A 19313-nucleotide genomic window follows, 5' to 3' on the forward strand; every position below is an offset into this window, starting at 1 on the left:
GGAGATGTTAACTGTGTAAGGTCCTTACCTTGAATCTTTTTGAATTGAAGTAAAACTGAAATGAACAAAGAAAATTATGCAGACTGGGATACAGTGTCATAGAAAGCATTAGAGACATTCTATTCAAGTCATTCTCAAAGAAAAGCATGATTCAACCAGGAAGGGAAAGGAGATTGTATGAGAAATGAGAAAACCAAATTACCATTTAAATGTGTGAAGAGGAAGGATGAACCAGTAAAAGAGACTGAGAAAGAATGATATGAGAGGTTGGAAGAGGATGAGTAGAGAAAATGTCTCTGAAAACAGAAGAAATTTCAAGGCTCTCAGAATTTTCTGGAGATCAGTTAAGGTAAGGATTGCAGTGTCCATTGGATTCAATAATTGGAAGGGTTCTGGTTGCATTATGCAAAGTGATTCCAACAGAGAGACAGAACCAGAATTAATTTGTAACATAAAGGAATAAAAATCTGATAGAAAATGTTTGTGCATGTAATTTAAAGAGCCAGGCTTTAGAATCAGGGACCTGGGTTTGAGTTCCTATCCCCTCTCTCCTCTCGGTGAATGGTTGAAAAAAGTCACTTAATTCCTCAGGTTCTAAGGTTCTTTCTGAGTGAAAAACAGAAATAAGACTTTTTCTCCACCCACCCCATGTAGTTCTACTGAGGGTCAAATGGGTTAGGTTGGTAAAGATACATTGTGAACTATAAGTTGTGTTCCATAAGGTGAGGTCTTGCTGAATAAGGTAATAGAGGTGGCTCTCTAAATACAATTAGTGATTTTCTGAAAAGTTACACAAATCAAATAGCAGTCACCATTTTAAATTAGTTTGTTGTTTAAAGAAACCTATGGTGAATCTTGTAAAGTGACAAATCTTATTCAATATGAAGAGTAATTCCACAATATTTCTTTCTTTCTTTCTTCCTCTTGCCTGTTCTCTTCATTCTTTCTTTCTTTTTCTGTTTCTTTTTTGTTCTTTATATTACCTATATTTTTTTAAACCATAAAGTACTTATGTTTGAAAATATAGTACACAAACAAACAATAAAAGACAATGTCTGTTAGAAAAGAAATTGTAAAAAATTAGGATGGAATGGGACAAAGAATATACAGACTAAGTTAGACTTGGAAAAAGAGGGAATATCTACAACTATAAAAAGAAATAAACTGTTCTTCAAATTCTCACACCTTCCAATATCACAATTGCACAAAGGGGCAACAATCTTTTGAGCCATAGCACCATTTAATTACCTAAAAAACACTTTTAGATATCAGTAGGGAACCTCAAACATCAACAAGGAAAAAGCATAAAAATATAGAGAAAAAGTATGAAAAAGAAAGTCACATAATAGTACCAAAAATGGGAAAGAAACAGAAAGAAAAGGTGAGATAAAAAGTGAAGAAGAAATCAAAAATGACATTAGAGCAGGAGGCCACAGACTTTTATGACTCCACCATCTCCTAGCCTCTTGTCCTTGAGTAAATTATTTAACCATTTGGAGTTTCTTTCCTCTTCTATTAATGTAGATAATCATACACACTTTAGAAAGTAGTTATGAGAATTAAATGAGATAATAAGTGCCTAGCAGATTGTCTGGTACCTTATAAGTATTCACAAATGAGTGTATGTCATTATCGTTTTATTAGAGGTCTTTGTTTTTCCATATGACTTTATACACTGAACAGAGGAACCAGAATAAAATCTCCTGGAAGCAATTCTGCAAGCGGTGTGCCTTGTACTAAAGGCTCTCTGCCTGTTGTGCGGCCATGAAGGTAGACTCATTCAAATATCCCCATGTTTATTTCCTTCTAGTCTCTTTTTCTGCCTTCACTAGAACTTAGCAACCTTCTCCACAGCATCTAGTTTAGATATTCCGAATACTGTATGCACTGAAAGCTACAGTCATAAACCGCTAAAATTCACCACATTACTTATTCAGAATCATCAGCCTCCCTACTTCTGATGACCCCATATTATCACACTCTGAAATTAGAAACCCTGCATTTGCAATTTGACTGTGTTGGATCTGAGTTTTCACAACATGTAGTTTGCACAGTAATAATACTTATAGATCTTTCATTTTTCTACTGAAATTAATTGCCTAAACCTCAATGATTTATAGTCACACTGAACATGATTATTAATTTTCCTGATGATTATACCTGTGGGCGGCAACAAATCTACTTGTGGTAGACCTGACTTTGAATTGCTGCTAAAACTAAAATGTCCATAAGGTAATAACAACTAATTTTTACCTTAATCAACTTACACTTAAAAGAATTTAATATAGGGCACTTGTGCCTTGTGGGAAAACTTGTTTGAAATATAAGGTGCTGAGTTATTTATGAGAATAATTATATATTTGTTACTCTAGTTTGTACTGGGAAATCAGGATCTCGAATAAGTCTGAGATACATTAAAAAATATAATGAACTCAGCAGAGTTGTACACACTAAAGAACTTTTGCACTAAGGTAAATATATAACCTGGCATAGCTACTCTGGTTATGAATAAAAAGAAAAGATTATTAAAGCTCACTAAACCATGCTGCCTTTTTTTTTCTTCCCCTAATCCTGCTAGTGCCTCCAAGTGCTACCATTGTTAACAAGAAAGTTAAGGCATTTGATACCTAAGAGAACAGCCTTGTCCTTCCTTCCTCATTATTCATAAAATTATTTTCAAAAGGAGTTGCTCTTGTATTCATTTCAATGAGTACAGGTTCCTATTAATCGTTCCTGATGCAGGAAAAGAACATTGGTTTGGGGAAATTGAACCCAGATCATGCAGCCTTGTGTCTTTCAAGCACTCCCTACTTCATTTAATGGTGCTGAGTAGTTCATTTATTTCCATAGATTTGTTTCTCCCTATTGGGATACAAGTTACAAAGAAAAAAAGGCTCTGATTATTGGTTGATAAGCGTATCTTATATAATTCTGTATGTTCATATCCCAGAAATATTTAAGGCTTTTTCCCTGATTAGTGGCATTATGCAGTTATGCAAATAATCTGTTATATCTAGGCACATTATGCCGTTATGTAAATGATCTATCTCATTTATATTTCCCATAGAGTAATGGGGTAAAGAAGAAACGCTCTTCTGCATCTCCCCTGGTTTTTAATGAGTCTTGCGGACTGTAGACATATTTAGCTGGTGATCAGTTTTAGAATTTCTGGGGCTGGGTATGAGTTAGCCTTTCTGTCTGATCTCCACAACCTGTCTCTAACTTTCTTGTTTAATTCAGCAAATATTTACTGAGTTCTTATTGTTTGCAAGGTGTTTGTGTAGGTGGGGATCACCTGAAGGGACTGAGGTCTTGTTCAGATAGACTCTGAAAGGGATATTATTCACCTTGTGATCTTTCTTCTCTGACTACCTAGATACATGATGAAGGTTAGTTTAGAACTTCTTAGCTGGAAAAGATATTTTTTAACTTATAAAAAAATGTTTTTAATAAAAATGGAAATTTCTTAGAATATCTAATTAGATGTTATACAATGAAATATACAAAGTAAACTAAATAATTTAAATATAGATATAGTAATTGATAACAGGCTACAATTAGAATACAAATCCAACCACAATATGGACCTGGGATAAGCTAAAGTTTCTTTGCATTTGGAAGCTGAGTTAAATCTTCCTGCATTTGTCTGGGACCTCACTTTCAGTCTGTTGCAGTATTTTATAGGCTAGTCTACAGTCTGCAGGAGTTTAGACCAAATCAATTGATTCCTTTTATCTAGACCAGGGGTAGTCAACCTTTTTATACCTACCGTCCACTTTTGTATCTCTGTGAGTAGTAAAATTTTCTAACTGCCCACCGGTTCCACAGTAATGGAGATTTATAAAGTAGGGAAGTAACTTTACCTTATAAAATTTATAAAGCAGAGTTACAGCAAGTTAAAGCATATAATAATAATTACTTCTCAAGTACTTTATGTCGGATTTTCGCTAAGTTTGGCAGAATAAATCTTTATAAAACAACTTACTATAGTTAAATCTATCTTTTTATTTATACTTTGGTTGCTCCACTGCCGCCCACCATGAAAGCTGGAATGCTCACCAGTGGGCGGTAGGACCAGGTTGACTACCACTGATCTAGACTAATATGCTAATTGTAGAGCATTCTCAGCCTCTCTGTCTACAATGGCTCAACATTTATTCATTCTTTAAATAAATACTTATTGAGCACCTACCTCCTGTCAGGGCACAAGCCCTCATAGAATCTGCTGGAAAAGAAAAAGTAATCTAAAAACACTTTCACAAACTCTGCTAGGAGCTAGGAAGGCCAGGAACTGAGCTATAAAGTGTCGTTGTTAGGGAAGTCAGAGAAAGTTCAGACTTTGGGTCCTGAGTCTTTTTTAACCACACTTAGCCATAATAATATGTTTTGATGAACTGCCTCACCTATCTTTACAAAGACTGGTGCATATTTCTCAAGATGAACAGTCTATAAAATCATATGGTTTCTTCCCTTTATGGTAGTTATAAGGAACAGAATTTTAAAAAAGTTTTCTGAGGCCCTGGTCAGGTTGGCTCAGGGAATAAAGTGTCATCCTAGAGCACCAAAACTAATTGAAGTAACTTGATGCTTCTCTCTCTCTCTCTCTCTCTCTCTCTCTCTCTCCCTCTTTCTCTTTCTTTCTCTCTTCCTCCTCAAATCAATGAAAATTGTTAATTCCTCTGAATTTGGGTAGAAGTAGAGCAATTTCTGGCCAGAATACTACACTAAAATGTCTTTCTCCATTTCTTAAAAGATATAATAATTTCATAATTCTTCCTGTGTCATCTTATTTATATCTACCATTTTATGATCACTTATATGTCTATTGAATCAAAACTAAGCACTCAATCTGATGATGTTATTCAACTCCTTTTGTAAGTGGAAGATCTTGCTGACGAAAATAAAGAAAAACAATTCTTAAAACTTTTATGTATCTAAATATTCTTAATAGAATATATTAGGCATTAACTGATTTTGATTATGATTCAATTCAATAGCATTTATTATGTATAGAAATTGTATTGTTGTTGCCAGTTATTCACTACCCTTTCCCTGTACGACTGTTCTATGTCCAATCTGTTATCATGTGACTTACAACACCTTCTTTGGAAGAGGTACACTCTGCTCATCTACCATCAAGCTTGATCGCATGACTTGCTTTGGCCAATGAAACAAGAGTCAATGTTCAGTATACTTGTTTTGAGTAAAAACTTTAAGGATCACTACACATGTTTTCTCCATCTCACTCTAGTACTTTTCTCTCTGCTAGAACAATGGCATATTCCAGAGGGTGCCTGCTACTTCTGATTCTGAATTCTGAAATGAAAAACTCACATGGAGCAGAAGAGAGCCAAAGCCAAGCGAGAAACAAGCCCGAGTGGTAAGAGCTTAACCTAGTGAAAACTGACTGATAGATTAAATATCAAACGTATGTGCCACACTCCAACTTAAGAATTAGTGAGAGGACTATACTCCCTGCCCTCAAGTCATTGGCAATTCCAGTGGTTTTTAACCTTTTTACACTTGAGGACCAGTGAACATAGGAGAATTACTTAGGGGACCACTAAAGCAAAAATCACCCTGAGCATAAGCAGAATCAACTAAGATCATTGGGTCTATAATACTCATACAAAATCAAAATGGTTAACTCTTTCATGGACCAGCATGAAATTTCTGGCAGATCGGTCCATGCACGGGTGGTTGAAAAACATTGATCTAGACAATTCACTAGTTCTTGCATGATGGTTTATAAATCAAGGGGGTGTCAGAGCCACGGTGAGTTTAAATCTTTAAAGTAAACTTCATTCACACACACACATTCTAGATGCCCTGTAGGAAATGAAGGCACACTCCCCAACACCGCTCTCCCTAGCACAGAGGTCCCCAAACTACGGCCCCGCGGGCCACATGCGGCCCCCTGGGGCCATTTATCCGGCCCCCACTGCACTTCTGGAAGGGGCACCTCTTTCATTGGTGGTCAGTGAGAGGAGCGCATATCACTTGTTACGGCTAGCAGTGACAAATATGGAACCGGATATTGACCATCTCATTAGCCAAAAGCAGGCCCATAGTTCCCATTGAAATACTGGTCAGTTTGTTGATTTAAATTTACTTGTTCTTTATTTTAAATATTGTATTTGTTCCTTTTTTTTTTTTAACTTTAAAATAAGATATGTGCAGTGTGCATAGGGATTTGTTCATAGTTTTGTTTTTTTTATAGTCCGGCCCTCCAACGGTCTGAGGGACAGTGAACTGGTCCCCTGTGTAAAAAATTTGGAGACCCCTGCCCTAGCACAAAGTATAAATTTTAAAAGTGGTCAATATTGTAGATATACCAACCTAAATTTAGAAAAATAAAGCAAAGAATGTATCTGGTAATTCCCTTTTGATTTAGCAAATTCTGTTCCACCTGCTAAGTACTTCTTTATTCTAAAACTTAGCAATTAACATTAGAAAGAAATTAGCTCAATTCCACTGCAAATTCTTTGAGTGGGGCCTCATTTTAGCTTCAAAGGTTGCCATAAAATATTCCCAATGTTCACTCTTGGGATTTAAGTTACCTCCACAACTCTAACAATTAGCTGTCTTTAATATATGTCTATGATGGCCAGAAGGCTATCAGCGGACAAAACTAAAAACTGAAAAATTTCCAAAGCACAACATTCTGTGAATACAAGTAAATTTGATGAATTTATTATACATAGTTTGTAGATTATAATAACATTTTTAGATACTAATAGATTGGGATAAAATGACATAGTTGCAAGCTAAACACTCCTGCAGTTCAGTGATCCAGTATTCATACACCTGTAAAAGGTTTCAGTCAGTCCAATTCTAAAGTTTGTTCTGATTTTGTCAAACATATTTGTTTCTGATATAATATTATTTTCATGAATAATTTATCTCCTTATACATTTCTGTGTTCTCAGTATTTTAAAGGAAAAAATATTATACTTGTAGCATTTCCAGTCAAACTTTACAATGGAATATATTTTAAGGTAAAGAAAAAGAAAGAAAGATGTAGAGATAAACTTTATAGGAAGAAAGAATAAAACAAAATGAGGAAGAGTCAGGGAGGGGGCAGAAAAGAGGGCTGGTGAGAAAAGTAGAGCATAAAGGCATAACTGAAAAGTGAAACAGGTGAAGAAATATGAGTTGAGGGAGGACAAACTGGGAGAAAGAACAACTGTGGTAAAGGGAAGAAAGGGTGGAGACAAAAAAATGACGTTTCAAAAACATTGCAAATGTAGAAGAAAAAACTACAGGTAATGGCAAGGAAAATATAGAAAATTGAGTATATAAAAATAAAAAAGTAATTTTAAAGCTTCTCAGAAATATGAAAATGAGGGAATATTGGGTGAGTTAGGTTTCTGGAGGAACACAATGTCAAGGAAGGAAAATGAAAGGGAAGGTAAAATGAGAAAGGGCTTAAAGCAGTCCACTGATAGCTGCTCGAGCAAATATTAAAGAATGGAAAGTTAGAAGTGAGCAACTGGAAAAGCATTGGTTTTTTTGTTACCATCATCATTACATTTTGTCTTTTTAACTTTTTATTATTGTAAATGGATAGTAACAACAGTACCGGTATTACATACTGTACATCATTCTCTAGGTTATATTACATATATAAATCTGAAAAAGTATTGGATGAAAATACACCCAAAAGGGAAAACACACATAAAAGTCAAAGATAAACTATAACCTGACAATGTGCACAAAAATATCATCTGTTCCAAATTATATACCCCTAGCCTTCTAATGCTGACTTTAAATTACGTTTGCCTTTCTCATGCATTTGCAGACTTGTTAAGCAGAATCACAAACTAATATTTGTTTTGCTGTTTATTCGGAGGAAAATCATCTCTCATTGTGGTTTAGGTCCATGAAGGTATTGGGTCCCAGAGCCCCGCACTTGGAGAGACAGAGATAGTCTGTCCCACGGACAGACCAGTTCCTCAGACAGCTCCATAGGGACTTTCCCTTACACCCTCCGAAGAGGTGCCCTCTTGCATACACTTGTCTCTAGGATTAACTTCTTTCCTTTGGGAATGAATTCTGTTTTGGCTAAGAAAAATATTGAGGCATCAGTACCCTTCATACAAAATGGAAAATGAAAGATTTTCTTGCAGTGTTTTGTGCTTGGTCTTTGTCTAACCAGGCTGAAGTTTGCTGTCTTCAGAAGTAGGCAATCTTTTGTAGAACAGGCTGCTTGCCAGATTTAGTCTGGGCCTCATGGGCTTGAGATTTACTGTTTTTAATCTTTTTTCTGATGGGCATTCTAAATACCTGTTTCATGCAATGTTTAATTTCAGCACAGCAGGTATTAGTGTATCCAAAAATGGGAATAAACCTCCTGTTTCCTTGTATGATGAAATGCCTAAAACACAGCTAGGCTTTTATAGCATCCAGTCCTTTATCCCCTGAATGGCCTGTGTCTGTTTCTTTAAAAATGGTACTTTTTGTGGATTTCTCTGACTATTTCTAAGATAATTTTCCATAGCCCATCTCTCCCACGAAAAATATGAAAAAACACATCTATATTCATTTGGGCAGTGTTTGAACTGAGACTAACCAACAGGAGAAAAGTGTGGGCTGCTTCCTTTTAACAAGATGGCAGCTTGGGAACATCAAAGGAAAACAATCTTTTTATGTTTTTTTAAGCATATGTTGACGACACAAAGAGAAATGATCTTCAAAATCATCAGCGACACCATTAACAATACATTTGTTAATATTTACATTAGTTTAAAGAAATATTCAATCCTTAGTGCTCAATGAATTCACCTCAATGGGATATGATTTGTGATGTTAATGTAACAATTGTAGATAAATATGGTCAGTACAATATTTAAAATAGAAGTTAATTGCCTTTTTAACTGCTCCAGGAATGCAGGCCAAAGGAATTTACCATGAAACCATATAAATTTACCAAATACACATATCACACACACACACACACACACACACACACTCTCTCTCTCTCTCTCTCTCTCTCTCTCTCTGGAAAGGAAAAGAAAGAAAAGAGACATTTTCATATAGGAAGAACTAAGTAATCCATGCATTAAAAAATGAGAAGATTCCTCAAGTTAGCAATAGAATTATGTCAGTCAACAAGTATTTATTAGGTACATGTACCTAACTGGTCCAATGTGAAATGCTTTCACATGAAATACACATTTCTTGTCTATGAAAACTCTTTAGTAACACTTATTTAACTCCTACCCATAAATATTTTCCTCAAGGTCTCCATTTAGTCCATTTCAGTAAAAAATAAATACATAGATAAAATTAAAATTTTATAAAAAGTTCTTTTTTTTAAAGGTTATTCTAACCTTCAAGATATCTATTAGTTTTTTATTTTCTTTTAACATTTTTTATTTAATTGTGTTTACATAGATTCTAGGGTCACCCCGAATGCCCCCCCCATTCCCCTCAACATCTCCCTTGCCCCTCTCCATACAGTGCCCTCCCCCCTTCCCTTCAGGTTTATCCCATCCTATCATCCCCTTTCCCTCTGTCCTTTTTTCCTCTGGTCCCTTTGATCCCTCCTCTGTCTCAATTCCGTTCCTCAGTTCTCATTATTCCTTGGATTCCTCAAATGAGTGAGGTCATATGATATTTTTCTTTCTCTGCCTGGCTTATTTCACTCAACATAATAGTTTCCAGGTCCCTCCATATTGTTGCAAAAGGTAAGATTTCCTTCTTTTTCATGGCCCCATAGTATCCTATTGTATATATGTACCACAGCTTTTTAATCCACTCGTCCACTGATGGACACTTGGGCTGTTTCCAGATCTTTGTTATTGTGAACAATGCTGCCATAAACATGGGGGTGCATTTTTTTTCAGTCGGTTATACAAAACAACACACGATAAGTGCTGGTGAGGATGTGGAGAAAGGGAACCCTCCTGCACTGCTGGTGGGAAGGCAAACTGGTGCAGCCACTGTGGAAAACAGTATGGAGATTCCTCAAAAAATTAGAAATGAAACTGCCCTTTGACCCAGCCATCCCACTTATAGGAATATAAAAAGTTCTTTAAAAGGGAAAGCATAGAACCAAGTGGGCCCAGCAAATCTCAGGAAGAAAAGATATTGTTAAGAACAAAGAACTCAGATAAAATGTCTTGTTCTCTTCAATCTGTTCTCCAGATTACAACTAGAAAGGTGACTACACAGATCAATAATAATATTGATAAATCAGACTAGATAATAATATTAATATTGATAATGTTCATCAGAGTTGCCACTTAATGAGAACTTCACTTATGCCAGGGGTCATAGTAAATACCTTCTGTATTTGACTTCCTCTAATCATATCTGTCCTCTGCTTAACTGCTTTCTTTTACCCTCAAGGTAAAGTTTAAACTTTAATAACAGGATAGATAAGACCTTGCTAAAACTAACTTCTCTTTTAAGCCTTTCAGTCTCATTTCTAAGTACTTCAAGGAATTCCTTCATTTCTTCTAAAACAGCTTGCTCTCTCTCACTTTAGGAGCAATCGTACGTGGTTGGAAGGCCTCAACCTCCATGTCACTACCTCCCAGGAGCTTTCCTTGACCTCACACATCCCAGTGAGCCGTCCTTCCCGGTGCGCAGAGCTACTGTGCTTACTACCATTAGTGTATTTGCTCCAATGTGTTATCATTTCCTGCCTCCGGATTCTCCAGTAGACCATAAATTCCATATGGACAGAGAGACTGAATGCCAGACTTACAGATTGTTTCCAGTAAATATTTATAGAATTAGTAAATGGAGAAATTCTTGATCTTATGTATTGCTTAAAAGGAAAGTAGGCAGAAGTGACTCTCTTTGTCTGTAATACAAGCCTACCTTCTCCCAAAAGGAAGTGTAGAATTCAGTGTCTCTGGTGTTTATGTCAAAGTCTGTTCATTCCCCAGAAAACAGTGGGGTCCCTGTAGTCGAGCATAGTGTTCTCTAAAATGGGCTTTGCAGAATGATCTCTTCGTGTGCCAGAGAAAATATTGAGATGTATACATACATTTATAGTTATGTAAAAAGTAAGCTTTACAGGTACTGGCTCCATGAATTGACACTCATACCTACCCAGATGTGTGTGAATGTGAGACAGCCTTGAGTGGTGTGATAACCAGTGAATGTTGAGGGCAGGAGCTACTTAGCATGCACAACATGCAATGACTGCAGGTTACATGTACTGATAAAATGGATTTATGGAGTTTGTTATCTAACTTTAGTTACATACTAATCTCACAAGTGGAAACTTTATATTTTAAAATTATTGCAAAATTATTGATTGCAATTAATAGAGTGAAACAGTTACAGATCTAGTTGATACCAGCAATCTAATCCCAAGCTGATATATCCACTCTTCCTAGCATGAGCTCTTCAAAAGCCATATTATTAACTAAAATAAGGATAATATAATTTTATATGACAGTAAGTCAACCAAAACTAATAAAAAAAATTTTAAGACAGCTACATTCATTGTCACAGATTATCAATTTTATCCAGGGTATTGCACTTGAGATGGTAACTGATAATAGTAGCCCACATCTATAATTAATAAACAAACATCCATAGAGGTATGGTCAAAGGATTTTTTTATTGAGGGGTGTTCAGTAAAAAGAGCTTGAAGCACATTTGTCCAAGAAAAAGTGAGTGCCTTTCTTCTTGCCCATTCCACTGTCCACCTTGTCTTCCTCCACTTTAAAGTCTAAAGCCTGTTACTCATTTCAAGGTCACTTAATGGTCCCTCTGATCTTGTTACATCTGCTTAGTTTTCATGCATTTCTCATCTGAGCCAACCCTCTGCTGTTTAGAAGTCAAGTCACTGAATCAATGACAGCTGCGCTTTTAAGTCAAAAGTATAAGTCATTGTAGAAATACCTCTATTGGATATTTCTTTAATATCTTTGTCAGTGCATAAAGTACTCTAGCAATTCCAGAAACAATGAAGTATCAGCCATATCCCTGCCTTTGAGGAAGTGGTTAAAGGAGACAGCATGCAAACTAATGAACAGTTGGAAAAGATTGACTACTGTCACTGATGTCCAAATCTTCCTTCTTCTCATCTCAATACCAGTAAGCAGGCCTTCCTCCATGATTACATGTCTGGAAGTATAGACCCACAAGCAGAACCCTGCTGTTTCCCACTCCGATATTCATTCGTACCATTGCAAGGGCTTTTACCTAATCACACAAAATGCATCATAAAATTTCACAAAAGCCAAAACTAGCAATAAATAATGATTTATATTTTATTAAATCTGGACTGAAACTGCAGGACCCATCCACAGATAAGGTTTTGATAATTTTACTAGAAATCCTAGAAATGAAACAGTTGTCTTAAAGAACAAGGGCGTTCTTTGAGAGTTGTCCTAGAGGAGATTTTTAAGACCCCTGCTTAAAGCTTGACATATTAATGATCTATTATTCAACCCAACATTCCTTGCTATGAAAATGTTTAAAAGAATTCACTCACCATTGTCTTTGTTAGTGGGAAATGAATGCTTATTGATCACCAGTATTGATCTACTACTTCAGATAAAAACAATACTTTTCAATGTACACCCAAAAGAGTTTAAGGACTAAAGTAAAAATGTAACTTCTCCTAGTTACTAGGTGATTGATTACAACTGATTTTGCTGCCATAAAACATAACTTACTATGACACTGCTTATCTGGGCTCCAGAGTCGGCCCTCATTGAACTGTGCATTATGTATGAATGATTGATGTGGGTTTGAATATTTTGTTAGATTCACCTTTCAATCCATTTTACATAGCTGACTTACATAAAAGATGAGACTTCTTGAAAAATTCTTCAGGAGGAATATAACAATTATGAATTTAAGTGATCTCTAGTGATTTTGCTCGCCTGATAAAACTAATTCCTGCTTTGTTTAGAATCAGAGAGCTGAAGTCAAGCCTGGCTCATTGGGGCAGTATTTTTCCAAATGAAATATCTTTTTTTTTTGGGTCTGTGTCAGAATTTAAAAAAATAAAAACTTGTAAAAATCTCAAGAATGTCAAAGAAAGGGAGAGCAGTCAGTGGTCCATGAGCAGAAAGAAACAACAAAAGACATGTCTTGGGAACTGTAACATTTGAATTTTATATTTTGTCCCACATTAATTCAACCTTATTTATTCATATCATTGTAACTAACTGAAATATACATTTTTAACATTTGCACGGGATTAGATAAAAGCTCATACAAATGGCCGTGGACACACAGAGATATAATGCCTCCTCCATTAAATTAGGGGGTGGGAATTCAAGATCTCTTTGTGCACATAAGAACTGGGTTTGACGATGTATAATGACAGCTGTTTTCATCTAGCTTTTCTTCCCAGTCCATCTATTTCACACAACAGTCCATCATTAGAGATCATTACTCTATTACTGTTGTTAACAAGGAAGAGTAAAGCTTATGCCTTCGTCTGTCTTAGATATAATAAGTCTTATGGAACAAGAGTACCCTAAAGGCGCTTCGCTTCTAAAAATGATTAAACTTCATTCAAATCACAGACTGTAACCCACTTCTGGGCATAGTATCAAAGTCAGCTCCATAGGTGCGATCATAGGCGGTGTACTATTCCTGCCTCAGGTTTTGCACAAGAGTAGTTTGCATGCATTATCCTCAAAGAACAGATTGCTTCTTACCAAAATCCTATGCATTTTGGCACTTGGTGAGTGTCTTAGATGGCATTAACTGTAAAACATTTCTTTTTACATAATTATGGCTTTGTTTTGAGTGTGTGCTAAGATGGTTGTAAAAGTTTTAAATATGAAGAGCTTGGGGGATAAAAGAAAAATTTTGAGCAAAAACACAAGCCTGTTGTTAACAACTAAAGTAAAAAATTTCCTGACAGTCTTTAAAAACTTAAGAAAAAAATCTACAAGGTTATTTTAATAATTGTTTCCCAAATTGCACCGTTTCCAGAAATGTTTAGAAAATACAAGTTACGATGATTGCAAAAACACCTGGAGAATTAGAGTATTGTGTCCTGGACATATTTATGTAGCAATAAGACCATCTTTGTCAATAACTGATAAAAATAAATGCAGAGAGACCTGATGTTCTTTCTAATAATGAGAAATCCTGCTCTGTGCTCAGGAATGGCCTTTGCCTCAGGCATTTACTCAGATGCCTGAATCCACCAACCTTGCCATGAATGTGTTAATTGACATGCGTGTATAAATTTTAGTAAATCCATAATATTTTTGCATGGCAACTATTAAAAATATTTTTTTCTCTTAATTTCACCAGGGAGGCTGAGACTCTGAATTTTTCCCCCTTGCAGGAAAGAATAATTTAGATTTTCTTCCATCCCTGTCAGAAGTTGAACAGACGAACAAAACAGATTCTTCAGAGACAATTTTACACAGAGTTACATCCATCCAATTCAATTATAAATTAAATTGACTAACGAACCATAGCTCATTATGGGAATCAATTACTCAGAACTGTCTTTGGACCAAAAATGTGGAAAATAAAAAATAATGGTCATACTTCAATATACCAGATTGTCAACGTTTGAAAGCTCTGTTTTTCTCTAGCTTGGCATAGTCCAACGCCAAAAAGAAATGATAATCATTTGTTTTACTGCTTCTAGAGATGTTCTCGTTTTATGAAGACTAGTTAATTCTTGAGTTTTGATCTCTTTGGGATGAATACCTCAGGCTTTTCTGAGATGACAGGCCAACCCTGGAGTCATGTAATCGCATGGGGATCTTTCAGATCGATTTATGCAAATGTGTTATTAAAAGGAGCCTTGTTTCAGCCTCTAGTGTCACCCAAGAAATAAGATTCAGAAATCTTGGGAGGTCATGTTAAAAGCATTTATTAATAACTAGTAACAGGATTGGGGAGGTCTCTAGCTCTCTGGAACATTTCCAGTCCAATAGTTTGCTAAATGTAAATCCACAGAGAATCCAGTGTTGCCTTATTTACCAAGCAATAGGGCCTGATAGAAGAATAGTACTAAAGAAATAACGCACTCTAGAATCTTTCTCTTTTTGTGGTCCACAGCCCAGAAATCTTCCATCTGCTACAATAAATTAAAAAAAAAAAAAGAACGACTTCTGTTTTGAACATGCGTGGGTAAAGGTGATTGCACAGGCACATGCATGTATGAACATAGAGCACATGTTGTAACACAGTGGGGGAGTCTGTTGCCCATGTAACAGCCTGAGAAGGTGGTCGCAGTACTGTGCCTGTGCCAGGCCTTTTTTACAGGGAACTGTACTCCTAAAAGTGCTTTACTTCTCTTTTTCTCATGTACTTCTTATTTAGTCACACTTGGAGAGTAACAAGAGTAAATATTTCAAACTCAAGTGTTCACCTAAAGAACCAAGATCTCAAAAAGAAAAGAAAAAAAAGCTTCTGCTCCCATGTTTATTTTTCTCAACTAATGAGGCCAAAAGGCCATTTTCACCCAGGAAAATTGCACTCTACATGAAAACAGGTTAATCCCTGTAAACACATAATCCAGCATCATTTTGCTTAGAATCCCTTATTTTTAAAACACCCCTTTCTTGCCTTACCAGGTGGCGGTGCAGTGGAGAGAGCGTCGGACTGGGATGCAGAGGACCCAGGTTCAAAACCCCAAGGTTGCCCAGCTTGAGCACAGGCTCATCTGGTTTGAGCAAAGCTCACCAGCTTGGACCCAAGGTTACTGGCTTGAGCAAGGGGTCACTCGGTCTGCTGAAGGCCCATGGTCAAGGCACATATGAGAAAGCAATCAATGAACAACTAAGGTGTTGCAACGAAAAACTGATGATTGATGTTTCTCATCTCTCTTCGTTCCTGTCTGTCTGTCCCTATCTATCCCTCTCTCTGACTCTTAACATTCTTTTTTAAAAATGCATTGAATCTGAGTTTTTCCACTAAAATGTTTTTTAAAAATAAACATCAGACACAAAAGAGAAGTAGAGTATTTCAAATGTGCTTTTGGCTGATCCAATGAGGAGGGGGAACATCTTTTTTCTTATTCACCTTTTTATCACTAGAACAAAGGAGAATAGTTGCATTGCCTAACAGAAAGGGAAGAAGGATGAATGGACCTGTATTTAGAAATACAAGCATTTCAGAAAAGGTTAAAATTGGACTATGTTTTGTTTCTCAAATAATCCGTCAACATAGTCCTCGACTGGTTTTTATGGCTGCTCACTAGTGTCGGAGGGGGTGCCAGGGTTTGCATCTAGCACGTAAGAAACTCCTGTGGAGTACATGGTGCTGCCGGCTGCTTTCAGTCCCCTCATCCTAGTGGCACTACACTGCCTAGTCCTCGGGCCCATCCCCAAACCATGCTCAGGGGCCACACTTCAAGCATGGGTCATCGCAAAATGTCACTACTAGCTAAGTGATAGTTTCTCTGCAGGCTACCTGAAGCATGGTCAAATAGTGTATTGCATGAATATTGTGCTCTTGAACCCACATTCAATTAAATAGTCATGCTATCAGAAGTAAATGCCTTTCTTTTTACTCCTTCATGTAGCGATAGGCAAAGAATCTAAGTTTGAGAAGCTGAAATCAGACTTGGACTCTATCACAGTAGTTCTTGGCAAAGCCCTCTGGTGTTTTAATTTTAACCAATTAAAAGAGCCAATCTTCTTTTCGTTCAGAAATGTATTAAAAGATATCACATTCAAAGGCTAGATATGCCTACAATTAATTACTGGTATCCAACTAAAGGTCTACCATTAGCTATTGCCATGACAACCTTTAAAAGGCCTTGGCCCACCTGTTGCAAGATAGAAACATTAAGCAGTTGGTGCCTGTACTAGGCCTCTCTCTGGCCTATGGGGAATTTGTACTAATTAGAATTAGTTGTCCTTCTGTAGTCCAGCTCCTGACACAAATTGCATTCTGTAGCTTCTTGTTCCACTTGAGTTCACAGACAAAACAGCCCATGCCATGTTTGAAATGAAGCAAGGCAATATAAAAGGATTTTATGTAATTGGCTAATACACTATAACATTTTAACTAATATTTTCAGTGTTGGTTTCTTGGAAGGGAGCTTCTTTGCTTTCTTCTCCTTTTACTCTGTAGTTATTTATGATCATACAGCACGTAATTTTAATATGGCTTGTTCAAGTGTCATTAACCCATTGTCAGGTTCGACTGCATATAGAACAAAACAAGTGACCTTTAAAAATGATGGTTTACAATGGACCCATGGTGATGGGGAAGAGTAGTATAAACAGAAAACAAAAGTAGTCTTTCCCACCTCTCACTAAAGAAAAACTTGGTTGAAAACAAGAGCTCTTGGAAGAAGAGCCATAATGAAATAGAAAAGCCAGGAAATGAAAGAAAGTATTAGGATGTTAGCATGTGTAGCTTTGCCAGAAAGAGTGAGTGAGATCCACAGACTCAGTGAGATCTGACAGGACACAGTCATGGGGCCCACAAAGGGTGATTAAAAGACAAAAACTCAGCAGTGTTTCCCAGTAAGACCAACTTTCTAATATCTCAGGATATTGGGAGTGAAGTGAAGAGATGCCACAGTGCTCTGTCTTATGCTGCCTTTCTTATGCAGAAGAGGACAGGGTATTGGCAATGGAATAGTGTTATCAAAGAAGTCAAGTCTATGTGGTCTTAAGATCTCACTGTGGAGCCATTTTAGTTACTTCTAGAAATAGTAAAATTCCAAAATTCAAAGCAAAATTGATGGCCTGAAGGATTCCTGTTAGATTTTTTCCCAGGCCTGAAGGAGCTTGAAAGCCTCTGTTTGCTCAGCTCGTTATCATTATGAACTGGAAATAAGATTTGGTTCCTGCTTCACCTTGATTGTCTAGGTTCCTAAGTTTCCAAGAACTCAAGAGAAAAATGGTCTCATGGTTTTTATTGACTCTTTCCACAAGAGGTTTTCTAACCAAAGTATCTTAAGCTTCCCACAAACAGGTAAGATACAGTTTTATTTTCATTTTTAAAGAAGAGTCAGTGAGAGCTAAGAGTGTTCCTTTCACAATAAATGTGTTCTTAGTTGAGGAAGACGGTTGCAAAACCACCATTTACTTGTTTGTGAAAGAGGAAGTGTAAGTAATTTTAATAAAATCCGAAATTCATTCTCCAATCTATCAACTATATCAACTTCATATTATTCATTATGGGACTGAGGCCAAAAACAAATACCTCTCTTTCTTTCCCTGATTTTGAATCTAAATTCTGAAACAATAAAAAGTATTTCAAAATTCTTAAAATAGATGGATTTAGGAATGTCTGAGCCAAGGTAGTACCTAGTTACTCATAGGCTAGAACTGCCTTCACAAGAGCATAAATGAAAATGTGCAAGAAAAATCACTAAAATGTCCAAGGGAATTTTAAAGCCTCAATTTAATGAAAAAAAATTATCTATCTTTTCAATATTTTGTGTTGAACTGCAAAGTACTATAGAACTACTTGAAAAGAACAAGAAGGCCATTCATTGGAAAACAAGAAACTTCCAAAGAAAAATGCCAGTGTGGCCCTAACTGGGTAGCTCAGTTGGTCAGAGAGTCATCCCAACACACCAAGGTTGCAGGTTTGATCCCTGGTCAAGGCACATACAAGAATCAACCATAAATGCATAAAAAAGTGAAAAAACAAATTAATGTTTCTCTCTCTCTTTCACTTTCTCTCTTAAAAAATCAATGAATAAAAAAGGGAGAACTTGACAATGCATTTATCAATAAACAGGCTTCTTTACACTTTCCATGAATTAGAAATTTTCAAGTTTGTAAAACTCTCCTTTTTCTTGAGCAACCAGAAAAGAAGAAAAAGGAGGGGGATTAACTAGAACATCCATAACAGATAACATCAGTAATAATAACATAGATAAACATGAACCACAAAACACAATACAAACTATTGAATATATTACACCCTGAGTTGGGTAGACCAGAGTAGTTCATTGACCTGCCAGCATGAACAAACTGAACAATGCATAAAAACTTCTCTATTGCATTGTCCAAGTATAAAATAGGCAACCCCAAAAGATATTTCAGTTGATTCAAATGTTCTCATGGAGAGTTGTTCACTGAGAACAGAGTTTTCAGGGGGAAGATATAGAGCTAGTCTCTCCCTAATATTCTCTGTGTTCATGAAACTGCTTTAGAAACCAACTCACATTTCGATCAGAATTAATACCAGGAACCACCTCTTCCAGCAAACCTCTTCTAGTCCTCCCACTCCCATTGCCAAATCACTTTCTGTGTTCTTCTGTGGAATCACGTGCCTGCCTCTAGTTTAACTCTTTGCCCTTTTGTTGGCATTCTTTCCAATCTACAGATTTCCAAAGTAAAGGATCTTGATTTTCTCATGAACACCAAGAAAGACACAGAAATTAGTTTTAT

This window comes from Saccopteryx bilineata, chromosome 3 (assembly GCF_036850765.1).
Source record: "Saccopteryx bilineata isolate mSacBil1 chromosome 3, mSacBil1_pri_phased_curated, whole genome shotgun sequence".
Classification (NCBI taxonomy): Eukaryota; Metazoa; Chordata; class Mammalia; order Chiroptera; family Emballonuridae; genus Saccopteryx; species Saccopteryx bilineata.